We start from the raw sequence: 17,149 nt of genomic DNA on the forward strand, positions 1-17,149 counted from the left end.
CTGTCTCCATATACAAACACACTTGATAATAATAAAGAATTGTCTTTTGTCCATTAGATAGGAAAAAATCTTTCCTGATTGAAGGTTTTAAAATATAGTGGTTATTCAGAAAATTCCAAAGGACAAAGAAGAAAGTACTGGAATGTTCTTCTCTATCTAGCAGAGGGGCCTTGATAAATTAAATAATGAAAAAAAGTATTATAAGTAAATAAATGTCTCGTGTTTCATGCCTTGCTCACTATCACAAAGGAATTAAGGTAATTCTGAATTTAGATTATAAAATCCATAGTCATATGATAAAGGCACTGGACATGTTTTATGTGGCACTTATCACATATTTATGTAATAGGTAGGTGGAGAGATAGAGATAGAGAGATAGATAAATAGACTTCTAAAAAAAGCTTTCATTAATTTAGCATTATTTTTGAGAGGCAATGCAGATATATACATGTAAATATAAAATGAATATAAAGTTGGCTAGGAAGAATAGGGTTCGAGTACTACTTATGATGCCTATTGGCTATGCCCCAGGCAATACCCTAAAACTACTACATAGAGAGAAGCTTATCTGTGTTGTTAGAATGGTTTTCCTGTACCAATAAAATCATATGTCCTGTTTCCATCCCTTTCCTTTAGAAACAATATTCTCCATGTTGATTAATAAGCCCAAAGTTTATTCTTTACAAAGAGAAGAAAAGCACACAGATAAATTCATTATTTATCATAATTTGAGAAATTTTTTATTTCTGCCTGTTATAAAGATAGCTTTAATATGAGCATGTTTAGATATTGGCATATAGTAGAAAGTTGACTAACCATTTTATTGGATGTAAAGATTGTAAAGGATGATCCCAGTGGTCCATTAGAGCCACCTTAGTCATTAACATTGGATGGGGGTGGGGGAGAATTGTGCATATGTGGTTGTTTATGTATTTGTGTGCTTTTATTTGAGAATTTCATAAAAGCTTTTTAGTAGTTTTAGCAAAATATAGAAACAAAGTCTCTCTTCAAACAAGAAATCTTTAATGTGGACATTGAACTCATTCAAGAAGCTATAAAAGACACAATTACAGAGATGTCTCTTCAAAGATTTGCTAAGGTTTGTGAACAACTAAAGTCATGAACAAGATAATATCAATATTATCACTATTGCTTTGTGGGGTGGAACTCTATAAAATTCTTTTGTCCCTCTCTGACACAGTATATACATATATTCTTGTATGTACACATATGGGTATATCTATAAATCTGCATAAATGTTTATGTATATATGTATGTGTTTATATACATGGACCCCAGATAATTCTCTAAAGGTATAATTTTCAGAATGTGTGCTAATATGTATTATTAGAGAGAGTTGTTTATGAGTAACTCCCCATACCAAAGTAGTCACAGATCTGGTAAAAATATATATGCATCTATACACACATAATGCATATAAACATACATATACATACATACACATACATATATATAGAAACATACATATACACATAGACATATGAAAATGAGTTTTTGTGTATTTATGTATGCATGTATGTACAAATCTCCTGAGGTAATTAAAGGTATGGCAAATATAGAAATGTACATGGGTACATGTATACAGATAGACACATACATATATGCATACATACACACATATATACATAGAAGTGCTTATAGAATAGATCTGCCAGAATAATAGCTAATACAATTTTATTACATATATAATATTAATAATATATTACATTATATACAATAATACATTAATCAATATATTATAATATAATTATGTATTATATAATGCATATTAATGTATTAGTTAATATGTATTGACATATGAGTGTGACATGAGTATATTAACGTGATATATGATATTCTGGTATTCAAAGACCTTCATAAACTAACACACACACACACCTCTTTCCAGTCTTATACCTTACTCCCTGTGATGTACTTTCCAGTCCAATGATATTGTCTTCCTTGCTGTTCCTCAAGCAAGATATTTCATTTCTCAGCTTCAGGAATTTTCTCTCTGTATCCCCCATCCCTGGAATGCTTTCTCTCCTCATATTCACCTCCTGGCTTACCTGACTTCATTCAAGTCCTAACTCAAATGGTATCTTCTATAGGAAGCCTATTCCAGCTCCTCTTAATTCTAGTGCTTTCCCTCTTTTAATTAGTTCCCACTTTTTAGATCTATATCTTTTTTCTTCATGCTTCCTTGCATGTCATTTCCCCCATTACACTATAAGCTTAAGGACAGGAATTTTTTTGCCTCTTCTTGTATAACAAGCTCTTAGTATGGTGTCTTACTTAATAAATATTTGTTGATGAACTGACTGAATAATTTATTTTATTATCCCAGCTGAAAATTTCCTCTTTCCTCAGTTTTGCTTAGGACACTTGGTTTGAATCTCTTCTTTACCCTTTTCTCATTCATTATGTGTTATAATAGGGTGTATGGGGTTGTTAGAGAGGACTAGTGCCTCTGGTGTGAGGGCTTGACAAGCCCTTTTCAGGACTGCTTATCCATCCTTGGTGTCCACCTGACACCTATCTCTCACCTGTGGCTCCAAGAATCTATAGCATGCACAACAGCCACACCTCAGTAAAATCTCAGCAGACAGGCTAAATCGGGTTGAAGGTAGCCAACAGTCCTCAAACCCATTGGGGATTTAGGAATATGTTTTCCTCAAACATGTGAAGACTTCCTCTGGCAGACTAGGTGGATGATAACAATTTGGTCAAATGTTCATGTTTTTATTTGTAACATCAGCACTTAAAGTTATTTGTATTTAAGTTTATTAAGTAAAAAAAATATAACAGTAAAAAGAAAAGTGTTTGGTCAATTTGTTTAAGTAAGATATAGTTGTTTTTGCTGTTTACCAGTTTTTTCTTGCCAATCAGATAAATACAATTCCTCAACCTGGAAAGTAAAGTCCTCTACTACCATGATCCAAGTATCCTCCTTCACACAATCTGCTGCTCCAGCCATTTCAGATTACTAACTCTTACTGGGTCAGGAATAGGAGTAGGCATATTCCTCAATCTTCAGTCTCAATTCTAGGCCAGGAGCAATCAGCAACCTCTATTTTGGGTTTCACTTCAACTCTCTTTAGCACCTATTCTTATAACTTGTGGAAATCATAAACTAGTTTCTGGCAGAATGGAAAAAACAAACAAACAAACAAACAAACACCAAGGAAATGGAACCCTTCCCTACCATCATCTCAGTGTCCTCCTTCATACCATCTGCTGCTGCAGCCAAATTGGAGTTGGAGGAGTTTGGTTCTAATCCAAGATCAGCCACCTACTTCCCATATAATTTTTGATAAATCACTTAACCTTTGTGGGTCTCATGTCTCTCATCTATAAAATGAAGGGGGTCAGACTAGATGACCCCTCAGGCCCATTTTAGTTCTAATGTAATATCATATGATGCTCAAGGAATTAGAAGTTTGGAATACTGTACTGAGATATAGATACATACATACATACATACATACATACATACATGCATGCATACATACATGCATACATGCATACATATACTATCATCTATCTATGTATCTATCAATCATCTATCTTAATGTGCCCTTAAATTCTCTGATCTCCCAGTTCATTACCATCCTAAGCTCCCATGACTTTAGGCACCATTTCCCCTTAACTCCTCAAAGTATTAGTCAAATTTTGTTCAATCATCTATAAACATCCTACTTCTATCATCAGGGATCTTGAATTCCCTTTCCCTGACCATAATCTTATGTCCTTAAATCTCCCCCTGTAGTTCATCTTTCTAAATATATTCTTCATCTTTACCATGACATGAAGTCACTCTACCATTCCTAATTCTCCCATCAATTGCCCCTGTTTTATCTCCACTTTCATCCCTTCAGAGTCTTGGCTATAAGATTAACCAATTTATCCATACACTGCCAACCATTATCCATTTTTTGAATCCTTCTATTCCCCTATGTCTTGTCAGTCATTTCTTGCAAAATCTCAGTCTTCAAAAAATAATTTCCTTGATGTAATTGAATTAAATGAAATTGTTCAATTTGTGTACGTAGGACTGCTCCTAGGGTTTACAAGGTATACACATTTGCTTTTGCATGACTTCTATCTATATAAACAATTTGATTAAAATGTATTAAAGGGGGGGCAGCTAGGTGGCGCAGTAGGTAGACCACCGGTCCTGGAGTCAGGAGTACTTGAGTTCAAATCCGGCCTCAGACACTTGATACTTACTAGCTGTGTGACCCTGGGCAAGTCACTTAACCCCAATAGCCTCACTAAAAAAAAAAAAAAAAAGTATTAAGGGGGGGGGCAGCTAGGTGGCATAGTGGATAAAGCACCAGCCCTGGATTCAGGAGGACCTGAGTTCAAATATGACCTCAGACACTTACTTGACACTTTCTAGCTGTGTGACCCTGGGCAAGTCACTTAACCCTCATTGCCCTGCCCTCCCCCCCAAAAAGTATTATAAAAGTCATTGGCCTGTGGGATACACTGATTTTCTTTTCTTTTTTTAAGTAGTAAATATTTTTGTTTATAGTTTTGATGTATATTTTATATCCCTCCTACCATCCCTCTCTTTACCCCTCTCTGAGGTGGCAAGCAATCAGATGGCTTATACATGTACGATTATGTAAAAGATTTAGAATTATTAGCTTATAACATCCATCTTTTCCATAACTAGTATTGTGATTTAAAATTTTTAATTATAAAGAACCCAAATAAATGTCTAATTTTGGAGTACTACTGTTCAATGGATCACTTTAGTTACAATTTCATCCACTATGTGTAACCACTAACAGAAAGTAAATCTCTCCACACAGTTCTCCTGAAAATTCTATGATAACAGCTTATACCATGATAACTCATTTGACTCCAGTGATGCTCAATGTATCTCAACATTCCAAAAGTATTTATAACTTCAGTTTTAGAAAGTGTTGTCAACAACATTCAATAGTTGATACATAGGAATTAGAATACATTGAAGATTCTACTGTCTCTAAAATATACATTCTAAGAAAAACTGAAAATGTTGCCCTTGATTTAATAGAGTCAAAGAAGAAAACTCAGTGCATAAAAACTTCATCATACTTCAGAATTTTTTTGGTGTGCTCCATGTGAAAGTCCCTGATTAGAAGTTCCTGACAATGGCATTCATGAAAAATAATTTAATACATATTTTATTGTATCTTGTGCTAAGGATAAAGTTTAAATCATTGTTTGTATAATATTATTTGTTATATGGCAGAAGATTAAATTATGCAGATGCTGTGATTTTAAAAAAAGTTTCCTACCTCTGCTTCAATGAAGTCATCATTTAATTTGAAATGAATTTTTATTCTATCAGAAAAAAATCCATATTAAAACATAAAAACCAAACACATTCTTGTATAATTCAATTGAACAATGACCTTGCATTGGTCAGGTTAAACTGGCTGATAAATGAAGATAGAAGAGTTTGGGATGAATATGATTCCCCCATAGAATTGATCATTTGGACCTTCAAGGCAACAGTAATGGTTATAAGAGCTAGTGCTAAAAATTAGGAAAGCCAATTTTATTAACTATTGCTGTTACCAAGGTTCTAGATAAATGCAGAAAAATTGGGATCCACCATCTAGCAGATCTGAAGGCACACACAAATATAAGAGAATGAGCCTAGCTCAGGAACTAGAGAGAAAGGAAATAACTGAGCAGACAACAGCAGACAAAAAGGAGAATGGGGCCCTGAAGGTAAAATGGTTCATTGTCATAGTTAAACCAGCTATGAATTATTACCAGGTAAGGTCATTTATTTCTGAAAACCCAACATGGTAGCTGTGTATTATAAGAATTCCAAAGTAAAATAAGACTGATTTTTAAAAATTATCATTTGGTTTAGTCACCCATCTCACCCCAAACTTTCATTAGCTGATGAATGTAAGCAATTATGACCTGGATTCTAAGGTGTGAATTTCCTATTGGTACTGGGAAGAAGAGAAAGATCTCCAGCAGAAGTTAGACCAGGCAATATTTCTTACAAAATACCTCAATTAGTATTAGAGAATAATTTATAGGAGAGGATCTGATCTAGTATGGCTATGATGTTAAACTTTATATCCCCTTCCATCCCTTTCCCCACTTCAGCAAACATTAAGAGTATAAACCTAAGGATCATTAATTACTGGAATGCATTTAAACTTTCTCCCTGGAGATCATGGTCCATGACATTGTATTTTACTACATTGCCACTCAAGGCCCTAAGCTGTCTTGAACAGGAAACACTGACATTAGTTTGATAGACAGTCACTTAAGACTTTGAGAGCAGGACAAAATGTTTAGCAAAACAGTGCAATAGATTAATGATTGTAGAGCCAATCTTTTCCCTCATATGCTGCAAGTTTGTTCCAACAATTCATTTTTCCAGTGAAAAAAATAAAAATAATTTATATAAACTTTCTTATCTAAAATACCAAATATATATTTAATATTAATATTAAAATATTTAACTATATTATTACTCTACCAATAAAATATAAATTCCAGTAGTAATATAAAGAATTCTTATAATATTTTACAGCTATGAAAAATAAATATTTTCAGTAAAAATAATGTCAACAAAATTATATGATGGAATATACTCCTATATATAAAAATCATTATACTTTTCAATAAACTTCTTGCTTCACATTCTTTGTTAGTATTTAAGGTAAATTCTTAACCAAATACCATGCAAAGGAAATTACTTCCCTATAAGCCTTCCTAATATTTATATTAAAAGCAAGCTATCTCTGGGAAAATTATATATATATATATATATATATACATATACATATACATATACATATACATATATACATGTACATGCACACACACACATACACTTAACAAAACACTGTCTATGAGCATACTCGGTTTGGGGTCCTAAAGGCTTTGTTATGCAGAAATATATTATATTTCCTGAAACCCTTAAAAGATTTATTTTTATCACTTATCATATCAAACTCTGATAGACCATGCTATATTTTTGTGTTGCAATCTTCAATCAACATGAACAAATATTTTCTTTTGCTATTATATTCTTTAGATTCTTATACAATGGAAGTATGTCATTTTAGAAGATTAAATTATATTTTTAATTATTTCTTTTAAGAGAAAGATCACATTTATACCCCATTTCTGTATTGTTTTCTCAAAGAAATGACTTATGTGCAACCTGGGGACTGTGTGAGACAGGGATGTGGTGAATGTGACTTGATTTCACACTGAGAGCCTATCATTTGGGTCATTTATATAGGCATGAAGTCATTGCTTTACTATCTCATCATTAGGATAGCCAGAAAACAGGATAGCAGAATGATGACATGGCTTTTAAGGCCAGTGTAAGTATATCGTTGAAGCAAAACAATGGAAAAAAGAAACACTCCAAGAGTATACTCACCACGATATAGAAATAATTCAGGCTTGTGAAAAGTCAGAGGAATTGAAATAACTTCACATCCTCTCTGTGACTCCATAATTGTTTAGGTTTAATCAAAGAATTTTTAGCTGTAGGTTATTTGACAAGATATGAGAAAACAAATCAAAAATTTTCTGGAACCCATCTACTTCTCTTAGAGTGTGGTCTTGTGTCATTCAAAAATGTCTTATCCCAGGCAAAAGCAACACAGGGACTTGATGTTGGTATTGTTTTCTTATTTTGAGTGACTGCATTTACCTGAATGCACAGAAGATATTCAGTAAATGTGTTAAATAAACATGAGAAAATAAAAAAACATTTTGAGAAGCTTAGAATGTACACTATGTCTGTTCCTTCTAGGGAAAAAAACAGAGGAGTGAAAATTATCTGGTGGTATAATCACTGGAAGATATAATTCTCACCCTTAAAAACATTAATAATTTTGGTTTTTATATCACAGACACTTTCTAATAGATCCCTTCTCCCACCCTCTCCCAGAGAGGCAGCCTTAAGAAGGAAGTTTTTAAAAGAGAAGAATAATTGAGTAAAATTAACTGCCTATACAAAATCTGACATTATGCATATTACATAACCATAGTGCTCGGGGAAGCTAGATCGAACAGTAGATAAAGCACCATCACTGGATTCAGTAGCACCTGAGTTCAAATCCAGTCTCAGACACTTGACACTTACTATCTGCGTGAGACCCTGGGCAAGTCACTTAACCCCAATTGCCTCACCCCCCCCAAAAAAAAGTCTAACTATAGTCCTCAATTTCTACAACAAAAGGGAAGGATGTACATTCTTACGTATCTTCTTTTTTTTAGGGGGGTTGTTTATTGTTATTTCATATTCAGTTTCAATTGTAGTGTTGTTCTTTCCATTTATGTTTACCCCATTTTTGATCAGTCATTTAAATTCTCTTATTACTTTCTGTAAGGAGCAGCTAAGGTGACTAGATAAGTAGATGAGTCTTCCTGAGTTCAAATCTGGTCTCAGATACTTCTTAGCTGTGTGACACTGGGCAAGTCACTTAATCCTGTTTGTCTCAGTTTCCTCATTTGTAAAAAGTACTAGAGAAGCAAAGGGCAAATCACTCCAGTTTTTTTTTCAAGAAAACTCCAAATGTAGTCAAGAAGAGTCAGACATGACTGAAAACTGACTGAACGACTATTCCTTTTTATATTCATCATTTTTATAATTCCTTAAAATGCAATAATATTGCATTACAATATTATCCTCACGTATGAAAATTTGCTTACCATCATTTCCCAGTTGATGGACATCTACATTCTTTGACTGTCGTGTAGCTGTAGTCACAATTTGTGTCACTTTTTCAGACCCAAACTTTGCTCTTTGCTCATCACTCCCAGTCTAGGTTTCTCTACCATCAAAACATAAGCTCCTTTTAGGTCAAGGACTTTCTCCTTTCATATTTGCATCCCCAATACTTTGCAAAGCACTGGCACAGATTAAATGCTTAATAAATGATTTCAATTATTCATATGGATAAGGCTCATACTGAAACCCTGGACTTTCCTGAATTCTGGCTCCTGCTTTCATAACTTGAGAATAGCTAAACTGGACCCTCTAGTTTTTCATGGGTGGGCTCTGGCTCCATACTCACCCCAGAGATAGCAACTTAATAGCCCCCAGAGAACTTTTATGCCTTAATCTCCTCCACCATTTAGTAGGGTGAGGTGAATTATAGACTGTAGGTGGTCTATTCACCCAACATGTCTTGCTAACTTCCTAAACTCTATCTTTTGGGAAACAAGGCTATTACTCTCTAGTAAGGAAACTGATTGACCAGAGAAGGACTTTCTCCTTACCCATAGACCAAACCATAATTAAGGTTCTGTCAGTTAATGTCTCCTCCACCTCTTTTTCCTTCACCTACCAGTTTCATTATACCAAGTTCATCTTCTCTGGTGGTGGAAAAGTACTATCAGTGCCATGCAAATTTGCTACACTCACATCAAAGCTTGAACTAGTTTCAAATCTTCCTTGGACCTCAGACCTTGGAATACTAATACAGTAAGATTTGGGAAAGGGTGAGTGGAGTAGTACTTCTCTTCTCTATTGTTACTCTGTTGTTGGTTCTGGAAAGGAGTGAGTGTAAGACTTAGAGAATGAGCATAAAGATGAAACCCAAATAAATTTAGGAGAGATGCTACAGGAAATGTAAAGAACAAAAAACAGAGAGATGTAGCTAACACAGAGCAGCAGTCCCAAGATTTTCAAATTCACTACTCAAGGAAGTGGTAGCATGATCTTCTTTTTTTTTGTTTTTGTTCTTTTTTGGTAGCATGTCCTTTATTGTGTTATAGAATACTAAAGAAGGGGATTATTTGTTAGGGAAAATATAGTTGTATGGGGCACTAAGAAATGAAATTATTTGGTCAGGGTTATACAAATAATACATGCCTGAAATCAAATCTGCCATCTCTCTAGCCACCACTACACAATGTTATTATTATTATTATTATTATTAAAATTAAGTTAAATTATACTATTTTAATAGTAATTCACTACATAAAATGACTAGTACAGAAAATTTGGTTGTTATTTGTGAAACTTTTCTATTGAGAAGATAGATTATAAATAGATAGGTAGATAGATAGATTGCTATAGAGAATTCACTGAGGCAAATTCATTAAAAATAAAGGAAAATACACTGGCAGATTTTATTTTCCATACATATTTAACAAAATAAAATAGTTTTCAACAAAAATGTTACAATTACTTGCTAATTTTTTTTTCTAGATAATTCAGGCTCTTGATTTGACTTTTGTCAATAGATCAGCAGATTGGAAATGGATGTTTGTTGTTGAGTACAAGTCCCTTATTTGACATATAAAGAAATAGACCCAGAGATATTACATGACTGTTCCAACGTCACACACAGTAAATGGGAGAGTTGGAATTCAAACCCAATTCCTTGTTGACTCAAATCCAGCACTCTTTAATGGTACCTAGAAAATAGAGTCAGTGCAAGTGAGTGCCTTTGAAATCTACAATTTGGTTGTATTATATTTTAAACTTCCCCATTGAAAACTGACAGACACCAGGTGATAGATATAAACTATTGTTTATTTAATTACACTAGCATCAAAACCACTAAAGAAATACATTATAATAAACAAAGTATTTCCTTGAGGAAACACATTATAATAACAACCCATTTATAGAGGGGCCAAAGTTGTGGCAATGTCAACCCTTTGGAATACAGCCTTTACCTTAGGAATAAGTAAAAAAGTCCTCTGAACTGCTGAAATGCCTATCAGAAGGTCTCTGCATTAAATAAACTTGGCAATTTACTCCATTTGAGAAGTCCCTTACACTTTCAATCAGAGGTAATTTACTCTTGACACATGATTATTAATATGTTTAGTTATCTGATTTCCCAACTCTACAGAAGATTAAACCCATATAACTTGTAGCAGGGTAAGAGTTATTAAAGAGAAGCTTGATAACAGTAGGATAAGTAACAACTAACTTCCTGAAAGTAGATGAAGAAACAAAGGCTAAAGAAAACAAAATGTCCATGTAAAAGTATATTGGAGGGGTAGCTAGGTGGCCCAGCAGATAAAGCACTGACCCTGGCTTCAAGAGGACCTGAATTCAAACCTGGCCGCAGACACTTGACACTTACAAGCTATGTGACCCTGGGCTAGTCACTTAACCCTCATTGCCCTGAAAAAAACAACACCCCAAAACAAGTATATTGGGGGCCTATTGCCTCAAAGAGGGAATAACATACATACTCAAGTAGGTATGTATAGTAATATATTTTGCCCTGAGGGAAAGTGGGAAGGGAAGGAGATGGGGAGGGGGGGAAGAGGGGAAGGAAGGAAGGGCAGATTGGGGGAGGGAGCAGGAAAAAGCAAAATATTTTCGAGGAAGGTGAAGATGTTCTGCATAACTGCACATATATGACATATTGAATTACTTCATTTCATAGGGAGGGTTGTGAGGAGGGAGGGAGGAAGAAAATTTAGAACACAGAATTAGCTCAAAGACCTTAATCTCATCCGAGTTGGCTCAAGGAGGGAATAACCCAATTGGAAGGAGTAATCTATCTAACCCTGTAAGAAAGTAGGAGGGGAAGAAGATAAGGAGGGGAGAGTGAAAGAAGGGAGAACAGAGCAGGGGAGGAAGCAGTCAGAAGCAAACCACTTCTGAGAAGGAAAAGGGTAAAAGATAGAAAATAGAGTAAGTATCATAGGAATGAATAGAATGGAGCGAAATAGTTATGATGATTGATTATAATCCAAAATGTATGGTACTTACTTTGCTGAGCTATTGTGTAGAAAATTCTTTGTCAAGTTTAAGGTACTATATAAAGGTTATGATGAACAGGATGCTATCAGAAAAACCTGGAAAGGGCGGAGCCAAGATGGCAGAGGAGAAGCTGTGACTCCCACAAGCTCCAGATAAACCCGTCCATTCACTCCCAAATTATGCAGTAAGAATCAAAACCCAGAGCAGCCTAATGCCCATAAGAACGGAGTGAGACTATTTCTCCGCAAAAGAGGGCAATTCTGATCACCTACTGATCAGGCTGAACAGCTCAGCGAGCGGTCCGCATCCAGCCAAGGACACTGCTTCCAGCACATGTCAGAGTCTTCAGCACCAGCAGCTTCTGAGGCTCCAATCACGGACTGGTGAGGGGGTTCGGCGGTAGGCCGGGGTGAAGTGGAGGCAGTATCTACTGGAGTTGGGGCAAAGCGCCCGGGGTCTCAACCAGTGGGCTGAATTGAGTGGTGGTGGCCCAGTGGGGGAGGGGTAAAAGCACGTCAGGCTTCCGACCATAGAGAATCAGAGTTCAATCAGACTTCTATTTCCGGGTCAAAGAGAAAGCAGCTGTGATTACTCACAAGCCAGTTAGGCTGAGAAGAAGCCCAATCACCCCCTGGGCCACACTGTAGCAAGAACAGTGTGTCCTGGAAGCAGCGCTACACTTTAAGAAGAAGTAAAAAGCCAAGAAATTGTAAGCCAGGATGAGTAGGCAAAGAAAGCAGAAGACCATTGAAAACTTCTTTGGGGGAAAGGTAGACCACAATACATCCTCAGAAGAAGAAGATAATAATAGGGTCAAAGCTCCAACATCCAAAGCTTCCAAGAAAAATATGAACTGGTATCAGGCCATGGAAGCTCTCAAAAGGAACTTTGAAGAGAAAGTAGGAGAGATAGAATGAAGATGTAGAGAAAGAGAGGAAGGAATGGAAAGAGAAATGAGAGCAATGCAGGAGAGTCATGAGAAAAAAGTCAACAGTTTGAAAAGCTAAATGGAAAAGGAGATTAAAAAAATGTCTGCTGAAAATAATTGCCTAAGAATTAGGATTGAACAGATGGAAGCTAGTGACTTTATGAGAAACCAAGACACAGTAAAGCAAATCCAATTGAATGAAAAAATAGAAGGCAATGTGAAATATCTCCTTGTAAAAACAGCTAACCTAGAAAATAAATCTAGGAGAGATAATTTGAAAATCATTGGACTACCTGAAAACCATGACCAAAACAAGAGCTTAGACACCATCCTCCAAGAGATTATGAAGGAAAATTGCCCGGATATTCTAGAAGCAGAAGCTAAAATAGAAATTGAAAGAATCTACCAATCACCTCCTGAAAGAGATCCCAAAAGGAAAACCTCCAGGAATATTATAGCCAAATTCCAGAACTCCCAGGTCAAGGAGAAAATATTGCAAGCACCTAGAAAAAAGGAATTCAAGTACTGTGGAGCTCCAATAAGGATAAAGCAAGATCTAGCAGTTTCTACATTAAAGGACCGGAGGGCATGGAATATGATATTCCAGAGGGCAAAGGAACTGGGACTACAGCCAAAAATCACGTACCCAGCAAAACTAAGCATCATCTTTCAGAGGCAAACATGGAATTTCAATGAGAAAGAAGACTTTCGGGCATTTGTTATGAAAAGACCTGAACTGAATAGAAAATTTGACTTTCGAATACAAGACCCTGGAGAAGCATAAAAAGATAAACAGGAAAAAGACTTCATGAGGGATATTAAAAGATCAAACTATTTATATTCCTACATGGCAAGATAATACTTCAAACTCATAAGAACTATCTCAGTAAGGATTTAACAGAGGACATGGGTCTGAACTGAATATGAAGGGATGTTATGTTTAGTTCTTTGTGGGGTGTCTTATGTCTGGGGCCGGATTTGGGCTTGGAGCCTCCTGGGTCCAGGGCTAGTGCATTTTCCACTGTGCCACCTTACTAACCCATAATGACATCCTTAAAATAGGGTTGAGGTGTAGGAGAAATAGACTGGGGGAGGGGGAAAAGGAGAAATGATCTGGGGAGAGGTTGTTCACATGAAGGAAACAAGAAAAAAGCTTATGGAGGGGAGGGAAAGAGGGGGAAGGAATTGGGGAGTGAGTGAACCTTAATATCATCAGAATTGACTCAAAGAAGGACTAACATACATACTCAAATGGTTATAGTAATATATTTTTGCCCTGAGGGAGGGGAGGGAGATAAAGGGTGGAGAGGGGAAAGAGTGAAGGGCAGATTGGGGGAGAGAGCAGTAAAAAGCAAAATACTTTTGAGGAAGGTAAAGATGTTCTGCATAATGGCACAAGTATGACATATTGAATTGCTTGATTTCATAGGGAGGGTTGAGGAGAGAGGAAGGAAGAAAATTTGGAACATAGAATAAGCTCAAAGACCTTAAACTCATCAGAGTTGGCTCATGGAGGGAATAACATTCACACCCAGTTGGGAGGAGTAATCTATTTAACCCTACAGGAAAGTATGAGGGGAAGAGGATAAGGAAGGAAGGGTGAAAAAAAAGGGAGTGCAGAGTAGGGGTGGGAACAGTCAGAAGTAAAACACTTTTGAAGAGGAATAGTTTAAAAGAAGATAGAAAATAGAGTAAATATCATGGGAAGGGAATAGGATGGAGAGAAATAGTTATAATGATTGAATATAATGGCAAAACATATGGTACCTACTTTGCTGGGCTAATATGAAGAAAATTCTTTGTCAAGTTTAAGGTACTTTATTTAGGTTATGATGAACAGGATACTATCAGAAAAACTTGGAAAGGCCTACATGAACTGAAGCAGAGTGAAATGTACTGTATACAAAATAACAGCAATAGTGTAAGATGATCTGCTGGGAAGCATGTGGTTATTTTCAGCAAGACAATGGTCCAATATAACCCTGGAGGACTTATGAAAATGGCAATCCATCTACAGAGAAAGAAGTGATAGTATCTGAAAATAGATAGAAACACATTTTTTTTTCTTTCCTTTTCTTTCCTTTTCTTTTCTTTTCTTTTCTTTTTTTTTTTTTGGTGAGGCAATTTGGGTTGGGTGGCTTGCCCAGGGTCACACGGCTGGTGGGTGTTGGGTGTCTGAGGCCGAATTTGCACTTTGGTGCTCCTGGTTCCAGGGCTGGTGCTCTGTCCACTGCGGCACCTAGCTGCCCCTGGAAACACATTAAAAAAATTTTTTTTTTCTCTTTGACAATTCTTCAGTCTGAGGTTTTGGGAGTTTTTTGACTGTTTTCTCTCACAACCTAGCTAATGTGGGAATGTTTTCCAAGACTATTCATGTATAACTTATTTTGAAATGCTTGAGTTCTAGTGGGTAGGGGGTGGGAATGGAGGAGGAAGAGAAGTTGGAACACAATTAAAAAAAATTTGATGTTAAAATATGTTTTTACATATATTTTGGAAAATAAAATTCTATTCAATAAAAAAGAAAAAGAATGGCTGGATCCATTCACAACTCCACCAATAGTGGATTAGTGTCCCAGTTTTCCTATATCCCCTCCAACATCCAATATTTTCCTTTTTTGTTACATTTGCCAATCTGATAGGTGTGAGGTGATACCTCAGTGTTGGTTTAATTTGTATTTCTTTGTATCTCACTCTTGTTTAAGTGACTGCATCATTTTTTATTTACTAGTCATCTATCTCCCATATAATACACTTTATGATGCTTCTTGATGTAATTTTCTTGTTGTTATGTGTTGTAGTTTGCTTATGCCCACTGTGAACCTCTCTGTTTCCTTTTGTGTAAAGCTGTACTTCAATTCTTCGGAGACTCTGGTCTGTACAACAGATATTCTTTATTTAAAATTTTTTTTATTGATTTCATTAAATATTTTCTGATTACATGTAAAATTATAACATTTATTTTAAAAAATTTGAGTTCCAAATTATCTCCCTCCCTATGCCATGAGAAAAAAAGCAATTTGCTATCAATTGTACATGTGAAGTCATGCAAAATATATGTCTATATTAGCTATGTTGCAAAAGAAAACAAACCAAAAAAATCCCAAGAAAAATAAAGTTTAAAAATTAAAAAAAAAAAAAGGAAAACCTGGAAAGACCTACATGACCTGAAGCAAAGTGAAATGTACTGTATACAAAAGAACAGCAATAGTGTAAGATGAGCTGCTGGGAAGGACGTAGTTATTTTCAGCAATGCAATGATCCAATATAACTCTGAAGGACTTATGAGAGTTGCAATCCATCTATAGAGAAAGAACTGATGGTGTCTGAAAATAGACTGAAACATAATTTTTTTTGATAGTTCCTTAATCTGAAGTTTTGTTTTTGTCTGTTTTCTCTCACAACCTGGCTAATGTGGAGATATTTTCCATGGTTACTCATGTATAACTTAAATTGAATTGCTTGAGTTCTTGGGGGTGGGGGTGGGAGAAGAGGGAGGGGGAAATGTTGCAATGCAAAGTTTTAAAAAATTGATGTCAAAATTTGTTTTTACATGTAATTTATTCAAATAAAATTCTAAACAGAAAAAAAGTATATTGGATAACACAAGAGTGGGTTTTTATAGTGATGATCTAAGTCATCAAACAAAAGTGCTCAACAATCTTTATTTAAGGCAAAGGAGGTAGAAAATTCATTTAAAAGAACCTCATCAATGGTAATTGGAATAGGTAGACTCATATAGAAAAATGATGAGTGAAATAGTCAGAACCAAGAGAACATTGTATACGGTAACAGTAATATTATTTTAAGAACAACCTTGAATAACTAAGCCATATTGATTATTGTAATTACCCAAATTAACTACAAAGGACCTAATGATGGAATAGGCTAGTTTCATCCTGAGAAAGAACTGATAAAGAGAAGTATATATAGAATGATTTTACATACACACAAATATATATATATGTGTGTGTGTGTGTGTATATATATATATACATGCATATGTGTATGTATGTGTATGCATTTGTGTATGTGTACATATACATACACATATACACACATAATTTGTGTCTTATGTTAGCAATCTGTAGGGTGAGGGTGGGGAGGGAAGAAAAAAAGTTATATGATAACTATATTATATATTTAAAAGGAATACCAAGTTCTATGTAATAAATTTACAATTCCAATTCTACTATGTTATGGAAATATTTGTGTTATTACAGAAATTAAATATTAAATTCAAAAATGGTATTTGGAATAAAGTTTTGATACTTGAAGAGGCAAACCTCGTTTCCCTGGGAAATTCATTTAGGAATTGTTTCATTACTTTTTTTGTTTTTGTTTTTGTTTTTATTTATTTTTTTTTGGTGAGGCAATTAGGGTTAAGTGACTTGCCCAGGGTCACACAGCTAGTAAGTGTCAAGTGTCTGAGGCTGGATTTGAACTCAGATCCTCCTGAATCCAGGGCCGGTGATCTATCCACTGCGCCACCTAGCTGCCCC

Source organism: Dromiciops gliroides, chromosome 4 (genome assembly GCF_019393635.1).
Source record: "Dromiciops gliroides isolate mDroGli1 chromosome 4, mDroGli1.pri, whole genome shotgun sequence".
Taxonomy (NCBI): Eukaryota; Metazoa; Chordata; class Mammalia; order Microbiotheria; family Microbiotheriidae; genus Dromiciops; species Dromiciops gliroides.